The 18630-nt window shown below is 35.6% G+C and overlaps 1 long non-coding RNA gene across 1 annotated transcript in view; it reads left to right on the top strand.

The window, feature by feature from the left end:
* Positions 1 to 18630, top strand: part of LOC145667447 (uncharacterized) — a 56074-nt gene that overhangs the window by 20481 nt on the left and 16963 nt on the right. Inside the window, exon 2 of the long non-coding RNA XR_014127886.1 lies at positions 126 to 289. This is a non-coding gene — a long non-coding RNA (uncharacterized LOC145667447). The remainder of the gene's footprint in view (positions 1 to 125; positions 290 to 18630) is intronic.

Raw genomic sequence — 18630 nt, 5'->3', positions numbered from 1 at the left:
GAAATAAAAAAAATGACAGTGGATTTTGTAGTGTTTCGTGTGACTGTTTTCTTCTGACACAAAAGGGATTATAATAATTTTTAAATTTTATAATTTTACACTCTTGTATTGTTTTTTTCTTTCAGGATCATGAATCTTCCACTGCTGTGTGTGCTACTTTGCCTACTGTTTGTAACAGATCAGGTTAGAGCTTGTGTTTGCCCAGTTCTTTACGATCCCGTTTGCGGTTCGGACTTAGAAACATATAATAATAAATGTTTCCTTAAGTGCAAACAACTTAAAGATCCAGGTAGGTTGTTCCTAATAATAATAAAAAAAATGGTGCCGGAAAATCCCTGGTACATAAGTTGTTAACAAAATAATGTGATTTTGAATTTATCAAAGTAATAAAAGAAATTAGATTTAAAAATAATACAATGTGGATATCTAAAAAAAAAAAAAAAATAGTCGTGTGCTTTTATAGTTTATTGGTGATAATTTTGTCTCCTTCATTCTATAGTGGCTAGTGATAATAAAACAAAATTATTTATTATACTATTGGATAAGTTATATTTACTGTTGTCGAGTATAGCTTCAACGTGAGATTTAATTATCTAAAACGTAGATGAAATGATAGTTATTCGTTAACTCTATGCTAATATCAACGTAATAATAGAGAAACTTAACTACTATTCTTTCTACTTTAAAAATTTAATTACTTTTTTTTAGCTATCTGATATTCAGTAAGAGGAATATTAGGTAGAGAAGAAAACCTGAAACTTTCGAAGGTAAAGTCTTAAAGTGGAAGTGTCTTGCATAGGAATGCGGTTTTCTTATTACACATTTACGATTTGGCAAATAGATTTGATAAGTTAAATAACCAAATAAAAGCTGTAAATTGCATTCATAGATGGAAACACTGAATAAGTCTTGTGATACGACGATATAACCTACAAGGTAACCAAAAATGTTCTTGCCGTTTTTTGACGTCTCATTAATCATGCGCTCAAACAGAGGAAGCGAAATGATGCACGTTTTGCCAAGCGATCGCGGGTTATTCTGACCATCGACCTTCAGTAATACAGCCACGTTGCGCGCACACAGTAATCATAGCTTGTCCAGTGTTGGAGAGAAATGGAGGTACAGAAGCAGCTGTTCCGTGTGTTTGTTGTAGGCCTATGACTTTAAAGTAGGCCTGTCAGTTGCCACATCAGGTTGCCGCATATGCCAGGCATTTGGGGAAAATGCCATGAATGAACGCACAGCCAGACAATGGTTCTAGAATTCCGTTTGGCAGATGTGAGCCTTTTGGTTGAAAGTCTCAATGGACGACTACATGTGTCGATGACGAGGCCCTGAAAGTAGCCATCGAGGAGGGTAGTGATATAACATGTAATAAACTTACAGAAAGATTCTATGTTTCCACTGAAACAGTCAGACTGAACCTGTATGGGATAGGGAAGTTACACAAGTTGAGCAGGTAGATAGCCCACACATTGTCGGCAGCCAACAAGGAACAACAAGTGACAGCTTGCTCACCTGGTACCTGAACACACCCATCTTTGATTGCTTTCTCACTGATAACGAAAAGTGGGTCCTCTATGACACACACAGGTGTACCAGACATTGGTTTTCCTCACGTGGCCCTCTTCCTCACACCTCAAGACCTACTCTGCACCTACGAAAGGGCATGCTATCTATATGGTGGAATTATCGGCAAGTGGTGCATTACAAGCCCCTTCCACCTGGTTAGTCCATCATTCCTGACCTCTACTCTCAGCAGTTGCAAAGGGTGCACCGCGCATTGCGATAGAAGAAATCGGGATTGGTGAATCGCAAGAGTGTGTTGTTCCTTCACGACAATGTCAAGCCACATGTGGCACACAAGACCTTTCAGCAACTTGGTTGGGAGACACTGTGCCATACACTATATTCACCAGATCTTGCGCCTGTAATCGCCCGGCTGTCGTGTCGCTATTCGGGCGGCCATTTATTTGTAACCATTCTGAGTTCGAGGTCTCTGTTTGGGTGAACTTTTATTTGTAACCACTCCGTGTAATCTGGTCGCTGTTCGTGGTTCGTGGTCCTACCCATAAGTATTCTCCTGAGACTTGAACTTACCTGGACAGGACGATGAAGGACCTCTCCAAGAAGAGTTACAAATTGTTCCCAAATCGCTCGTCGGTCTCAATGATGAGATGAGCATTAGGCACCAAGAGGTTCGGGTGTCTCGTCTCGAAAACCTCACGGACGATCAGACGGTCATCCAGACCATAACGCACACAAACATCATTCACACAAACAACGAAAACACACTAGATTAAATAACACTATACTTATTTATTAGAATACTATTATGTTAAAAAAAATAACGAAGAGGAAATAACACAACACTGAACACGGAATATATATAATGATTTTCATCACTAAAATCACACTTTGCCTTTTTAAGGCAATATAGCCCTTTATATATATATATATATATATATATATATATATATATATATATATATATATATATGAGATTATAATTCAGATTTCACGACAAATGCTTCTCTCATACCATTGACGCACTTGGGGGATTAAAACTAAGGAAAAGTTGTCTGGATCGTCCCACGATGAATCCAGTTGCGGCGCTGAACAATCCTGAAGCGTAAAGGTGATTCTTCAGCAAAATAAAAAAAAAGAAGTAGAATGCTAATGTTGGAGGGCGCGTGTATAACTTTTTAAACGCACAAGGTCTGCGGACCTGGGACTTCACTAGTTGGGGGCTACCCGTAAGAAAACGTCCTTCACCGGCTAATAGCTTGTGCCCCTTAACACACAATCGTACTTGGTTCCCGACGCAACGTGTGTGGTGGCTGCGTACAATACCGGAGTCAAACTCCCTGAGCACCAAAGCTCAAGGTACGGGCTGCAGTGGTCAATTAAAGAGGGTTGACAGTTCATTTCAAAAATCACTCAGTTAACTCACCTCTATGCACATACAACAGAATATCAAAAGAAAATATATGTTAATTTTAGTCAACTGCCTGCAATACACTAGACACGGCGATAACTCTGGCGTGAGAAAGTACAGATAACGAGCTACGAAACAACGCAGTTGGTGCCATTTTGGTCACTGGAACATCTGGTCAGCCCGTATTTCTCTAATCTATTGCAATGTTTCCATAAGCGATTAAAGAAAACACTTAATTCAGTTCCAAATAACTGCAGAATATATACTGTGCATATAATAAGTCAGGCAGAAACACTGAAATGGTTCGTTACTAACTGAAATGTTCTCACCAAAAGGAATGTTTTAAATATATATATGAAAAAGCGATGAAAGACTTCTTTGTCGAATTGTGCGGGAAGGAAGCAATTCCCACCAAAGAAAGAACTTATATACGTCGCAGAATAAAGTACAAATCGAAAATAATAATCACTGTCTTTACGAAATATCCAGAGTATCCACAAAAAATCCTTCTATAACCTGGTAGCGGTTATACGCCAACAGATTACCACCTGTTTAATTCCCTTGACAACCACCTCCGTAGGAAATCCTTTGCAAACGCACCCACGGACTTCTTTGCATCCACGACCGCCTAGTTTTATCAGAAGAGTATTGTGTAGATGCAGAAACGCCAGCAAAAGGCGTTGAAAGCTGATGATGATTACGTTGAAACCTGAAAATACGTACCGTCCATTGTATAGCTCTTTCTTTATTACTACTCTAGAATGGCAAGAACTTTTGTGGTTACCTCGTACAATTGAAGAATGGGGACAAAGTGGCTCAGTGGTACCATTATCATTATGTGCGTGATTTTTCTCGTAGTTTTTAGTTTTATTTCACTTCCTTATTCCACCAATTCTTCTGTCATCACTACATTCATTCATATTCTTTAATCTAGAAGCAAACCCTGGAACATTAAAACATTTAATTTACTTTAAAAGGTGCCAGTGTTGTTGGGTTTCGCTAAGGAATTCATTTGGAAAAGAAATTAATTAACTACAGAAAGTTATCATGAACAACTCTGTAATAAATTATAAGTTGTACTGATTTAATGTGTGATTTTGTAACCTTGGCTACTGCATGCTGTAAAAAATACCTATTGTATGTCATTACATAATTCTATTCTGTTTGTGAAGGTTTATAGTGTAAAGGTCCCATTTCTCTACATGTGAAACGAAGATAATTATATTTAGAATTTAGTCTGGATGTGAAAGATCCCAGACAAGATTCAACATAAATACAAAATGACATTTTATTATAAATTTTATTTGCTATAGAAGATACCTAAGTTATCAGATCAACTCAAGACTAGTTTTATCAGAGTTCTTCCCGAAGCAATACCCATCTTCAAAATCACTGCTACAAGCATTCATAAAAATAATAATATATTGTAACTGTTAACAATTAAGAGTATCAGTTAAATCGATTTTTAAAAATGATATTAATCATAACTCCAATAACAAACAACCACATTCAAATACAGTACAAGATTGTAGTTAAGAAAAACAAAAGACATTCATAGAAATAATTTATAGTTAAATGATAAGCTGATAAATAGAGCAACCCACATTATGCTTTGTTTTTTGTATAATTATGTTTTATTTTTTTCCAAATTATGCTTTATTATGCTTTATTGTTAATTTCAATCATTGTTTTACATTAATCGTGTATAATGTATAATATTTATTATATATTTCTACTTAATGCACTGTAAAGAAATATGCTTTACTCGAGTTAGTTTTTTCTATCACTTGTATGTGCCTTAGAGGTGCACATATACAGAAAGGGAAAGTAAAAGATACCACCAAAAGTACAGAAAGTGCTCAAGTTCAAGAGGTACACGTAACAATACAGTGTTGAATTCTTGTGTACTATTCATTATTGGCGGAAAGTTTTCTTCTTTTCCTTTTTCTTTCCTCCACATCCAAGTATTACACCGAAAAGTTTACAGAAATAAAAATAAGCTTTTCATTGTTGCATTGTTGTGTTCTCAATAATTTTGCATTGTAAATATTGGTTTAAAAATTATTAATACATTATGTTAAATTTGCAGTTAGAAGTTTCCAAGAATATTGCTATATATTTTAAATTATGCTTTATGCTTTATTTTCTAAAATAATGCTTTATTATGCTTTTAAAATTAGTTTCTTCTGGACCCTTAGACAACCACAACCATGTTCAAGGTGCCAACCATATGTGTTAATTGCTATTATGCTTTTTATGCTTTTGGGTTGCCCTACTGATAAATATCAAAAGTTGTTGCTTTTGTCAGTTTGTCGTTCTATTCGCACATGTACGGAACACGTACTATTTCAATATTACGATGTCTATATCTGCGGTGTTTGGGAACAAGAATTTTAGGAATAATCAAAAAAAAAAAAAAATCCAAAGATTGCGATCTTGGCCAAAAATTTTAGAAAGATCAAAAAAAAAAAAAAGCAACAAAAGATTGGGATCTGGCAATTAGTTTTTGAATCAGGAGTCACAAAAGCTTTGAACGGCCTCTAAATCGAGTTTTCGTATTTTTTAACCCTCGGTTAGTCGCAACATTTAGATCCAAGGTTTTTGTCGCAATGTATCAGATTGATACATTCGACTTAGCCTTTGATTTAATGCTAGTAGTTATTTTTTACTATCTTTTTTAAAAATAACATGAAAGCATTGGCTTATGCTATAGTGATTAATTACATCGCATTGTGTTTTTAATGTTCTAATTTGAAGAAAAAAATAAATTTTGAAAACATTATGAAATCACAGTAGCTCAAGAGAAAAAATAGTCATGGAATAAGTCGCAAGGTATCAGACTGATACACTAACTTCTGGAAGCTTTCTTCTTTATATGCTTTTGTATCTAAAACACAAACATATTACATATTGCTTTTATTTATTCAAATTCTAAAGCACTATACAACTAAAGCAAGTTTATTATAACAGGTCAATCCTCCGTGAATTTTATTGCTAAGCACAAACACTGCTCAGGAATGCTGTTCGTGTCTCTAAACAAAATAAGTATAGGAGAGTATATAGAAAAAAATGAACTTATATTAAGTTATTATACCCCTGGTATCGTGGTAGTTCGAACTCAAAAAAACATAGAAATATAAACAATCACAAACTATTTACTCGTCACTCGATTCAACTTGCTGTATTGTTTCTAATCGATGAAAGCAAACGGTGCACACGGAATCCATATGCTGGAGACAAATTGGTCGGCTGCATATCTTGCATTTAGTTCTGGTCAATCTTAGTTTTTTGTTCTTCCTACATAAATCGTAGCTTCGTCGCTTTGCTGAACGTTCATTTCCTTCATCAACTGATTCTTCATCTGCTCCATTTGTTGGTCGATACTTTTCCAGACTCGCTTGCAAAGCAGAAGGAGTCCCTTGACTTAGGAGACTTCTCTTGTAGAGCTGCTCAAGCACAAGCTCATGACTTAGTAGTTTCAAGAAAAGCCTCATAGCAATTTTAGCCTGACCATTACCAAGAAAGATTATTTGTGAATTTATACCAGCTATACTCAGCATCGAGAAAAATTCAACACACGGCCAAGCGCAATGTATTTCTGGCTACATTGAACGAGCCACACATTTTGTCCAAAATGTCAACACCTGATTTCGTCTGATTATAAAAGGTAATCATTTCTGGCTTTGCGGCAATTCCACTCGTTTCATCTATACGACCATCAAAATGCTGGCTTGATACTACTAAAACGTTTTGTTTTTCTTCGGTACATAGGAAACGAGAGTAACATCATTCGAAAATGAAAACCTGCTTGAGTGTACAGGCCTATACTTTAGATTCAAAAGTTCCAGTGGCAACTGTCTTTTATTTTTCTTCATGGTTCCCACATACGATAATTTCCGTACTTTCAAGTCAACAAGTACGTTCAAATCGGTAAACCAATTGTCCGCAGTTATATTTCGTTCTGTTCCAACTGTGGGCTGCACTAATCTCTTGACAATATCAGCCGGCTTGTTACTAATGGAATAAGGTCCGTCAGGCATTTTTCCCGCATAAATTTCCATGTTGTAAGTATAATAAAAATTTGCATCAACCAATGCATAGATCTTAATTCCATACTTAGAAGGTTTTGCAGGGGTGTACTGTTTGAAGCGGCAACGGCCGCGGAAAGCTTCCAGCTTTTCATCTATACTAACAGTAGTGGACAAAGAATAGTTCTTTTGGCAGTTTCCAACAAAACATGTAAACAGTTCCCGAATAGCAGCAATATTGTCCACCTGTTTTCTTTCGTCTCGTGTAGTACGGTCATCAAATCTGAGGCATCTGATCAGAAATCTAAATCTTCGGAGACTTATAACCTGACTAAATATTTCCACGCCATCCCCATCAGTTTCCCATAACTCATCCAGTGTCAGTCTATTTGCGTGCAAAGTTCCGGCGAAATAAAGAAGACCAATGAACCCCTTTACTTCACACAAGTCGGTATCACCTGCATCACGTTCCCTTTTGAAACTACCCCGCACGATATTTATATATTGATTAGTATATCGAACTATGTCTTCAAGCATTTCTTCAGTGAAATTTTTTTTCCAGCACTGTAATGGAGTCTTACTGTCTTTAGCAATATCAATCACACCGGGAAGCTTTACAACTATATTTTGTGGAGGCACTCGTCTATTCATTTGTCGCGGAACAATTTACCACGTTGTAGTTTTATCTCTACAAGGTACACTAATTTCTCGTTTGGGTCACGTTCTTCATTTGGTTCACTTTCCTCTTCAGTGCCACTCTCTTCTGTTTCAGAATCTGTTTCACGTATTTCTGGCGTACATTCTTCTGCATCAGTATCGGCAACGTCACTAAAATCTTCGATTTCAGCTGGATGAATTGACCCATCATCATCAAAAAATATTTTCTGAATTTCTGGAACATCAATCAAATCAGTGAGATTAAATACACGTTCACTTTCTGCCATAATATATAGTAGCAACTGTGAGCTTAAAACTTGAAATACTTGTTAAAATAATAAATGAAGAAAAACAATTCAATGAAGCATAAAATTACCTCTCTTATAACACGATTAGTCGCAACGGTTCTATCTGATACACAGCCGTAACTACAGCGCAATGTGTGAATGTGACCGTCAACTCTACTACTTACAGGTAGTGTTGTAAATAGAAAAAAAACGGTTCGTATTTTTTCAGAAATGTACGTTTTTTTTTAGAAAAAAAACATTGCCTCTCGTTTTTTTCTAAATTTCGTTTTTTTTTTCAAATAGTCATTTGTAATGCATCTTACGTCTATTTAAGTATGAAATATTTTTATGTAGGTGTAATCACCGTAAAATGCAACATAAATTAAACGCTAGATACTGATACGCTACAAATATTTTACAATTTACATGAATACCATACCTATTAACAATTCGGGTTTCAGCAGTTTTCATCAATATCAACTAAGAAATAAAAGTAGAAATGAAATTTTGTTTTTTCGTGAAAGCAGGCCTTTAATAAGTACGAAAATAATGTCACGAACAGTATAAAATTCTAATAACTTGTCTAAAGGTAAAAACTAATACTAATTTGCCTAATAGTATTTTTCTAAATGTCATATATAAATAATTTGTCGACTAGATATATATGATATGCAGAGCCGGCTCTACCATATATGCAGTGGCGTATTTACGATTTTGTTTCGGGAGGGGCTTTGCTAACTTTCGAGTGGGGGGGGGCTTTGCCTGAAAATGTGAAAATTCTGCAAGATATTTCATATACTTTACTATAGTAAGTACGATTTCGGGGAGGGGGCTTAAGCCCGGAAGCCCTCCTAAATACGCCACTGTATATATGCAACACGTGCATTTGCGTGGAACGGCAAGCTTGGATGGTCCGGCAAAATCTGTCATAAGTATATTATTTAAATTCAATATTTCTTGTTGGAAACAGACTTCATGATAATGGTAGTTACATTTACTAAGCTGACCTTCTATTTGAATACTACATTCATAAATTATGTTTAGGTTGCATTAGTTTAAGGCCACATGGACAATGCTAAAGCAAATGGTCGAATAAGTCCGAGCACAAATTGCTTGATTGTTGTCAAATGCAAGAATTCAATTCTCGAATAATAGTGAATATCTGTTCCATTTAGTAAGTTATCACAGTTTTGATATGAAAGTAGTCTTGTTTTTGTCAGAAGCAAGTTCCTTATCATTGAAGATAGAAATAAGTTTTTTTTAAAAAAAATGTTAGAAGATGTAGAAGAAAAATCAAGAAATAAAGATAAAAGAGCTAGTTGCACTGGAATTGCAAACTGATACATTGAGATTGAAGCTTGATATTGAATTCTATAAAAAGGATTACCATCTTTCCTCATCAGGTGTGTTTGCTTTATCTTTCATTATCATAATAGATTAACATTTCAAGAAAAAAAAACAGACAACGGAATTGCATTTTTAGTAAGTATTTAAGCCTTTCTGAGTGCGTCTGTACTTACCCTCACCTTTGTTGTTCATGCTGGAGTAGCATACTTAAAATCATGACTACAGGACTAAAACCTACAGACTACGGTTTACGTGCCAATTTCGCAAGTGAAATATTCCTGTATAACAATGAAGATTTTCTGGATCGTGTCGTCTACAGTGATAAATCGACTTTTCACCTAAGAGCTAATGTGAACACTCATAATGTTTGCATCTGGCCGTCAGCAAATCCTCAGGAGATGGTACAATTGAAACGAAACTCCCCTAAATTGAATGTGTTTTGTGCCATATGGCGGAAAGTTTATGAGCCTTTCTCGCCTATCGGCTAGATGTGTACCGTGTGATGAATGAATCTCACATTGAACACTTGTAGCAAAGACTGTTTGAGGTGCTCTTTTACTTCATGCATTGCTTATAATTGTACGTAAAATGTAATAAGTACTACGAAGACTTAAAACCCCAAACTTTATTTTGAAACACCCTACATTTCTTACCAACAATATTGGAACTAAGATGTAAAAAGGAGAGAAAATTTTCCTTATAAAGTTATTGTTTACAACGATATTATTATTAGTCCAGACTATAACTACAACAACAACACGAGTTAGTAGTCAAAAAAATGTAATCAAATGTGTACTCGGTGGCCCAGGTGGCCAAAGTGGCACACACAGGTGTGTCACTTGTTTAGGACACTAATTAAGATATCGGGATATTATTCTTGCAAAATGTGGTTGGACTATAGTTTATCATATTAATTTCTTTTTCTTCTGGTGTCGAATTTTCTTCTCAAATTTCACCCCAGTAAAAAATTCGAGAATTTTCTAATTTCGAATTTCCTTTACTTTTTTCCCCTGTAGCTTCCTTCGTTGTAGAAAGACATCCTTAAGACTTGCCAGGTAGATACCTCGGATAGATACCTAACTGTTGGCATCAATTGGACGGGCCTGCGCGCAGTGTTGCCAATTAGGGAAATTAAAATTCTCCTATATTTGGGCAAAAAATTAGAAATTTTTGTTTATAAATCCGTAGCTATACGTCCGAGTGCAAGTCAACTTACGCCAATCGAACATTTGTCCTTACTTAACAAACGAAAGTACAGATCGCTACAATGGGGTAATTAGGGGACGCACGTAAAATTCGTATTTATGTTCTAGCCCTTGATTTTTCTAGTTTTTCCTTATTTTTCTGTTTACCGTAATATATTTTTGGTAATTAGAAGCTTTGTTCCTTAAATATCGCCACAATACTTGTAAGATATATTAGTGGTGTACCAATGTTTAATTTAAGATAGTTTGCGTCTGTCTGGTTGCAGTGTTGCCAGCTACAGAATATTTTAATTCCAGATTTTAGGGGCAAATTTTGGAAAAATTATCTGTTTTGTCCCTATTATTTCCCTTTTGTTGGCTATATCGGAACAAACGTACCAGTATCTGGAAGTCTCGCCTTTGCTCTACACAACGCACTATAGAAAGTTTCAATAGGATAATTAGGGGAAGTACAGTTGAGGTTTACAGTGGACCTTGTTTTCTAATTGGAAAGATAACTGTAATCTTTTTTAAAGGTAGAATGAGATATTTTTTATTGACATGCTTACTTTATTAGATATCGTCACAAAACTTGTAGGATATATTAGAGGGATACCAAAGCTTATTTTAAGATAGTTTGTGTATGTCTGATAGCAGTGTTGCTAGCTACAAAAAATTTTAATTCCAGATTTTAGGGGCAAATTTTGGGGAAAATTCCCTTTTTTATTTCTATTATTTCCTTCTTGTTGGCTACATTCGAACAAATGTACCAGTGTCTGACAGCCTCATCCTTAGCCTACACAGTGCGCCACAAAAAGTTTCACTAGAATAATTAGGGGAAGTACAGTTGAGGTTTATAATAAACCATGTTCTGGAAATGGTAAGAAAATGGTGAATTTCTGAGGTAGAATGAGATTTTTTTTAAATTTCATGCTTACTTTGTTATATATCGCCATGATACTTGTAGGATATATTCTTCGAGTACTACTGTTTATTTTTAAATAGCTTTCGTCTGTCTGATGGCAGCGTTTCCAGCCAAAACAATTAATTCCCGCTATTAGGTGAAAAATTCGGAAAATTTCCCTTTTTCCTTCTATTATTGCCCTCTTACTGGATACATTGAGACGAACGTACCACTACCTGAAAGATTCTTCTTTGCCCTACAGAACGCACCATAAAAAGTTTCAATAGGATAATTAGAGAAGCTGTATCCGGCATATTTGATTTTTGCCTCTGAGGCGTAAAAGTGTCAAAATTTCATGTGTATGACAGAATTTTTTTCTTTCCCTCTTTGAATGGAAGCCAGCGACTTCAGGATTTCACTGTACCTTGTCAACACACCAAAGATTTGTTTAGGTGACTTGAACCCATATAACAGCAGTGGTGCTAGATACAAAAAAATTATGAAATTCGGTTAGGGAATTTTTAAAAAATTTTCACCCCTACATTTCCCTCAATAATTTCCCACTCGTTGGTAACACTGCAATGCAACTTACACCAAAAAATAGCCACATCCATTTTCTTTTAAAAAAGGCCTTAACCATATCAATCGAATGAATAGTTTTTGAGCAATAAGTCACTAACTGGAAATGTAGAAAAACGCCAAAAATGACCTGGGACCGAAAGGAATAATCACACAATTTTGCTCGTATAGGTTCAAAGAAACAAACGATTTGTAAGTTACGAGGGCTTCGACTCAAGTTCTGTTGATTATTTCAATAATCTGCAACATAAATCAATAAATAATAGTTGCCAGAAAAAAACAGACTTTTGAAAAAAAAACATGAAAAAGAACGATGTTTTTTATTGAAAAAAAAACTTCACAGAAAAAAAATCGTTTTTTTACAACACTACTTACAGGTTTGTAGAGTGGAGCTTGAGGAATACACGGAACGGGCGCCGTGAGCGACGTCGAAGTAATAAATGTGCGCAAAAAATCGTTCAGCTGTATCAATCAGAACCCCATGCGACTAACCGAGTGTTAAGGAATAAGCAAATCATACTGAGTTAAGTGACAGTTTGGGTTCGGCTACACAATAGTAGGGGGCCCGAATATGGCCCACCTTAACTTCGTTCATTATTTTTCCATAATAGAAACTATTTCTTCGAGTGAATTGACTGAACGATCAAGTTGGGTGCTTATTTGGGCAAATTAAAATAAATAGTCTGATTCCGAGAAATGACGTATAAAACTTTAAGAATTGAAAAAAAAACTAAAATGTTGTAAGTTGGCCATATTTTGAACAGAATATTCCCAATATGGCCAACAAGGTATTTCCAACATGGATCATTATTTAAAAAAAAAAACAAGAATATTGTGTTAATACATAAGTTTAATGTCAAAATTTGTGAAGTGCAAGAAAGTGCCATTAGAAATGCAAAGCAAGTGCAAAGTGTAAGAAATATTACCTATTGAAATAAAAGGGCACAAGGGGGAAAACAACAAAATCTAAAAGATCCTAAATTGATCCAAAAGATATTGTGAATACTTCATGCCTTTCTGGTGTTAGTATCAGAATATCAATATTTATGAAAAACATGAGTACCGTAACATAGGGTGTCTTAAACCCTGGGGGTAACATGAACTCAAAACGGGGGGGAAACTTCAAGTGCTGTCCAAAATGGCCCACCGTGGCCATATCGCGCGGTGATTGACCTCTTCACTTCCGTGGTCACTTGGTACTTACATAATGCAATGCATTGCGTCCCACATATTTTATGTTCACGTTTGGACACGTAGCTACATTATCCAAGTATAACACTGATTAGGCTCTTAACAACAGACACTGAAACAAAGCATTACTTACCTTGTTAAAATAACAAGAGAATAACTTCTTCCAGTTGACACTATATCAGGAGCTACTGCCGGTCACGCTACTCGGAAACAACTGTTCCACGCAAATATGTCTTCACTTGTCACGACGGTATAGTTTATATTGCCATCTAATAGTACCAAAGTAAATCTGCACAGGTATGGTGGGTGGTCCATATTGGGGACCCGGGCCATAATCGGTACACGTACCTTATATGTAGTTCTCCAGATATAAGGCGTACAAGAAACTTTTTGCCTGAAATATATTTGATCTTTTTATGCATTTTGAGATCAGGGGCCACAAAAGTTTTGAACGACCCATGAATCGAGTTTTCGTTTGTTTTTTCTTTTTACGGAATAAGCACATCATACTGAGTTAAGTAATAATTTGGGTTTGATTACACTATATGTAGGTCTCCAGATATAAGACCTACAAGAAAATTTTTGCCTGAAATATATTAGATCTTTTGATCCAAAAAGAGATCAAGTACAAAATTTCAATTTTTAGATAGAGGCGTTGAAATATTTTTTTTTTTTTTAGTCATTTAGTTAGTGGCTTTGTGTTGACAATAGAATGTTCTTCTTCAATTTGCATATTTCAATATTAAGGAAGAACAATCAATCATCAGCACAATCCACTAACAAAATGGATTTTTAAAAAATTTAAAAGTATTGATCTGAAAATTGAATGTTTGGACTTCGTCTGCTTAAAGAAAACAATAAATAAACAAAAGTTATAATATTTTAAAGCAATAGTCAATAAATTGTAATAACTAAAATTTTGAATGGTACATCTATTTGATACGTGTTATTAAAGTTGATTAATTCACTAAACGTTTATTGATCACGTCCTGGAGCCAATAGCAAACCACCATGTCCAATCAATCACTTCAGTAAAATTGGTGAAACAAAAGGAAAAACACACTCAAATGTGACCAATTGGAATACACAAGTACGTTAATTAATCAAATAGAGAACTTTCACTGCGTAAAGGAATATTGAATAGCAAAAGCGTAATAAAGATCGTGAATTTTTGATACTACGAGACGATATGCAGTTGCTTAATTTTATGCAGCATGAGGTACATTGCAGTAATATATAATAATTATTCTAAATAAATCTCTTTTGTGATGCGGTCGATTATACATATCATCTCAACTTGGACCTAAAAGAAAAATAATAGCTATAGAATGCAAAAATTGTTTAACCTACAAGTGTACAGAAATTTTAAACAATAATTTTCAAAAATATCAGAAAAGTATATATCAATCAATATATCAATATTTCAACTAAGTGAAAATTTCCTTGTCGATTTGAAGGTTCACATATTCGATATGTATATACTATATATGTATGTATGTTGCATCTAAAGTGATTCATGGGCTATTGTCGTAAGCCAATAAAACTAGCTGCAATACATTGTACTTCTATTAATAGATCAATTGATTGTGGTGTAACTCAGATTAATTAGACAATCAAATTCTAATGAGACAGTATTAGACGTTGGTTCAAAATTTAACAGAAATAATCAACCGTTCGGAAAGTAACCTCTAATTGGTTAAAAAAAGAAACACCAAAGTAAATAAGAAGAATTTATTATATACATCTGAAAAAGCTTTGCTTTATTTCACAATATAGTTTCCATAAACATTCAAGCAATTATCATATCTCTACACTAGCTTAGAAATTTCGTCAGCATAAAAATCTCCCGTCTGTGCCTTGAGCCAGCCTGTGATCGCATCTTTCAGCTTCTCCTCATCATCAAAGCGTTGAGATCCTGGAAATTTGTGGAAATTCATCGGAAAGCTTAGAGATTGTGAAACGTCGATTTTCACGAATTTTTCCATCAATTCTCTGAACAAGTTCATCAGTGACCACTGATGACCTGCCACTTCTCTCTCTGTCATGAATGTTTGTTCGTCAACTTTTAAATGAACTCACGAACAACTCCTTCACTCATCATACTTGGTCCATACACGGTACAAAGTTACAATGATATTGTCTATCTTTGTACATACTTTCTAATTACTGTTTATAGTTACGGGTAAAAGTGTTATTTTGAAGGCACAAGCGCTTAAGAAGAACAAAGATATAAAGATATAATTTAAATGTTGGTATCTTATTTAAAATATTTTGTTAATTTGGTTGCTTGACGACTTGTTTATCTTTTTGATGTTGTTGCTATGGCAATGTAGAAAGACGGAATAGAACGAAGTGCCATATTGTGTAGATTGATTGTATGATATTGTAATGTAACAATACGATATATTTTGAAAGTGAAAATATATGTTCTAAAGTGAATAACTGTGTTGTGCAATCCCGAATAATTTCGTAATCCGTATAAATATACATTAGTAACCAGGGAAAGTAACGTAACCAAGAATAATTAACGTTACATATTTTTATGGTGCCGGAACAGTGGAACCTTGAGATTACTCAGAAGTTTAGTAAACTATCTCCTCACGGATTACATTCTACTGCGTAATAAAAGAAAGATTTATAGAAAAACTAAAATAAGTATCATTACAGAAGTTGAAGATGTCAATACCCCAGCAATGGAGACTTCAACGAATGTAGTTGATCTTTTACGACAGCTTGGACAGCAGGTGAATTCCATGACACAGCAGATTGTTTCCAGATTCCAACAAGTGACACAGCAAATAGGATAGCAAATGGATACCAGATTGGAACAAGTGGCACAACAAGTGGCACACAAATAGGACAACAAGTTGATTCCAAATTGGATACTAGATTGGAACAAGTGGCACAGCAGGTGGTACAGTAAATATGACAGCAAATTGATTCCAAGTTGGATACCAGATTGTAACAAGTGACACAACAAATAGGACAACAGATGGATTCCAGATTGGAACATGTAACACAGCAGATAAATACTAAATTGGAAATAACGGACAATAGGATGGAACAAATTATTCATAGCTTTGCAGTAGTGAAAAGTACTGTTGATGTCGAAACGCAAATAAACAAACATACAAACCAAATTCGAACACTACAAGAAGAGATTCATTCCATCAAAGAGAAAATCAGTACGGCCCAGTGTAATCCTGAACCTGCCCTCAACGTTGTGTATGTAGAACATAGGAGAAATTGCTGTAAAGACAACAACTCGTCAGAAGTCTATTCTGAAAGGGGAGATACCATGTCAAATTCTGAAGACGAAGAAAGAAGATCACATCACAGGAACCGTACACACGTAAAACACCGACATCCAAGGTAATGTAGTAATAATAACATCATCATCATAGGTATTCTGCCTTTATTGGCAGGCCACTTCCCGCAGCTGAGAAGCTTCCATGCTCCACGGTCCTCCGCTAACCTTTTCGTCTTCGCGTATGATCTTTCTGTTTTAATATCATCCATTAATTGTAGTCTCTTTCGCCCCCTCCCTCTCTTTCCCGCCACCATACCCTCTAGGACGTCCCTCATAATACAATCTCTTCTTAGGCAATGTCCCAACCAGTTTCTCTTCCTCTTCCTAATAATATCTAAAAGTGTTCTTTTCTCACCCACCATTTCTAACACTCTCGCATTCGTTTTCCGCTCGACCCAACTAATTCTTTCCATTCTTCTCCACACCCACATTTCGAAGGCTTCCAGTCGATTTTCGTCACCTTTACGTAATGTCCACGTTTCCGCCCCATACAGTACAACACTCCACACGAAGCATTTTATGAGTCTTTTTCTCAACTCTTTGTTCAAGGTCCCACAAAACAGACTTTTCTTTCTTTTAAAGGCTTCTTTCGCCATTCCTATCCTTGCTTTTATTTCACGTTCGCATTTCATGTCATTACTAAGAACACTACCCAGGTATCGAAAACTATTCACTTGTTCTATTTTCTCCCCTCCTACTTTTATATTTGACACAGACCCCTTCGTTCCAATCACCATGGCTTTTGTCTTTCTAACATTTATTTTCATCCCATATTCTTCAAAGCCCTTTCTAATTTTTTCTAACATTTTATTGATTTTCTTTTCCGATTCTGCAACAAGCGCCATATCGTCTGCAAATCTTATACATCTAATCATTCTACCTCCTACCGAAATGCCATCATCATCATGTAGGCTCTTTTTCACTATTTCTTCTAGATAGACATTAAATAGTGTTGGCGAGAGGCAGCATCCTTGTCGAACTCCCCTTCCAATTGCACTCTCTTCCGTCAGTTCTTCCCCTATCCTAACACTTACTTGTTGGTTCATGTATAAGTTTCTTATGAGTCTTCTATCTTTCCATTCCAACTCTATCTTTGTTAGAACTCCCAACAACAATTCCCAATTCACGCGGTCAAAAGCCTTTTCTAGATCAATAAATACAACATACACCTCTTTCCCTTTTTCTATAAATCTTTCACCGATCACCCTTAATAATCCAATAGCATCTCTTGTGCCCTTGCCTTTTCTGAACCCGAACTGCTCTTCCTCAACATCTTTATTTGTTCTTCCATATAACCTTCTGTTCAGTATTCGGAGCAGAATTTTAGCTGCATGAGATATGAGACTAATAGTTCTATAATCCTCACATCTCTTTGGGTTCGATTTCTTAGCCATCGGTATCATGATCGTTTTCAGAAAGTCTCTTGGCCATTCTCCTGTTTCATATATTTCATTGCATAGTCGCCACAATTCTTTCTTTCCCTTGTCTCCTATATTTTTAATGAATTCAATTGGTATGTTATCTATTCCTGTTGCCTTTCCATTCCTAATCTCGGATATAGCCTTTTCAAACTCATCCCGAAGAATACTAAATCCTTTATCATCCTCGCCTACTTCATTTTCCACTTCAACATTTAGGCTACACGGTCTATCCCTACTCTCATATAAGTCTTCAACATATTCTTTCCACCTTCCTATGACCTCATTTCTCTCGCTGACTACCTTCCCATTCTTATTTTCTACTGCCATCATAATACTCCCTTGTTTCCTCCGAAATTCCATAGATTTCATCTCCTTGTATATTTCCTCATATTTCCCAACTCTTTCTAATTCTTCTATGTCCTCGCATTTTCTTTTGTAAAACTCTTCCCTCGCTTTGTCTGTTTCTCTTCGTAATTCATTATTTAACTTTCTGTACATCTTTCTGCCCTCTTCTGTATCAACCTGTTTCCACATCTTCCTCTCCCTCATTTTCTGCAACATCTGCTCCGTAACCCATGGTTTCTTAGCAGTTTTGTGCTCGCGGTAACCTACTGTTTCTTCTGCAGCCTGCTGTAAGCAACGTTTAATATGTCCCCACCGTGCGTTACTACCTGCGCCTATCCTTTCCTCGTTTGAACATTTTTCTTCGAATTTTTCAGCGAAAAGATTTCTTATTTCCTTGTTTTTCAACTTTTCAGCGTTCAACACTTTGTTACCTACTTTT

The sequence above is a fragment of the Thermobia domestica genome, chromosome 13, assembly GCF_964235325.1.
Source record: "Thermobia domestica chromosome 13, izTheDome1.hap1.1, whole genome shotgun sequence".
Taxonomy (NCBI): domain Eukaryota; kingdom Metazoa; phylum Arthropoda; class Insecta; order Zygentoma; family Lepismatidae; genus Thermobia; species Thermobia domestica.
The sequence above is the reverse complement of the archived record's forward strand: the minus strand, read 5'-3'. Positions and strand labels throughout refer to the sequence as shown.